This window comes from Micropterus salmoides, unplaced genomic scaffold, assembly GCF_014851395.1.
Source record: "Micropterus salmoides isolate LMB-PRFRI ecotype aquatic unplaced genomic scaffold, ASM1485139v1 Ms_hic_scaffold_1, whole genome shotgun sequence".
Taxonomy (NCBI): Eukaryota; Metazoa; Chordata; class Actinopteri; order Centrarchiformes; family Centrarchidae; genus Micropterus; species Micropterus salmoides.
In genome coordinates this window covers 57,454,985-57,456,282 of record NW_024040040.1, presented here as the reverse complement: position 1 = coordinate 57,456,282, position 1,298 = coordinate 57,454,985, and positions in this window count along the sequence as shown.

Sequence of the window (1,298 nt, the reverse complement as noted above, 5' to 3'; positions counted from 1 at the left end):
TCGGAGGTGCTTGTGAGGTGCTTGTGAGGTGCTTGTGATTGAAGGTGTTCATTAGTCGGAGGTGCTTGTAAGGTGCTTGTGAAGTGGAGGTGCTCGTGAGGTGCTTGTGAGTTGGAGGTGCTTGTAAGGTGCTATGAGGTGGAGGTGCTTGTGAGTTGAAGGTGCTCATGAGTCGAAGTTGCTTGTAAGGTGCTTGTGAGGTGTGAGGGCTCGTGAGTTGGAGGTTCTTGTAAGGTGCTTGTGAGGTGGAGGTGCTTGTGAGATGGAGGTGCTTGTGATGTGCTTGTGAGGTAGAGGTGCTTGTGAGGTGGAGGTGCTCGTGAGTTGGAGGTGCTTGTAAGGTGCTTGTGAGGTGGAGGTGCTTGTGAGGTGCTCGTGAGAGGAGGTGCTTGTGATGTGCTTGTGAGGTGAGGTGCTTGTGAAGTGCTCGTGAGGTAGAGGTGCTAGTGAGATGGAGATGCTTGTGAGGGCTTGTGTGGTGGAGGTGCTTATGAGGTGCTTGTGAGATGGAGGTGCTTGTGAGGTGCTCGTGAGGTGGAGGTGCTTGTGTGGTGGAGGTGCTTATGAGGTGCTAGTGAGATGGAGGTGTGGTGATGTGCTCGTGAGGTGGAGGTGCTTGTGAGGTGGAGGTGTAATGTACCGGGAGGGTGCGGTTCTATTAGGTTGGTCTGTCTAATGCTAGAACCACTTTAGCACACAGCTCTTGGGAATCTAAGTCTACATATCAGTCAGTCATCATGAGGGGCCAGGATAATTTATATCTGATGTGACCTGGCTTCATCTTCACAGCTGCACGCTGCCAATTCTGGTGCTTGTGAGATGCTTGTGAGATGCTTGTACCTTGTGAGATGCTTGTGAGGTGGAGGTGCTCGTGAGGTGCTTGTGAGGTGGAGGTGCTTGTGAGGTGGAGGTGCTTGTGAGTTGGAGGTGCTCATGAGTCGGAGGTGCTGGTAAGGTGCTTGTGAGGTGGAGGTGCTTGTGAGGTGCTGAGATGGAGGTGCTTGTGATGTGCTTGTGAGGTAGAGGTGCTTGTAGGTGCTTGTGAGTGGAGGTGCTTGTAAGGTGTTTGTGAGGTGCTCATGAGATGGGGCTTGTATGTGCTCATCAGGTGGAGTGCTTGTAAGGTGCTTGTGAGGTGGAGGTGCTTGTAAGGTGCTTGTGAGGGCTCATGAGATGGAGGTGCTTGTGATGTGCTCATCAGGTGGAGGTGCTCGTGAGGTGCTTGTACCTTGTGAGATGCTTGTGAGGTGGAGGTGCTCGTGAGGTGGAGTGCTTGTGAGCTGGAGGTGCTCATGAGT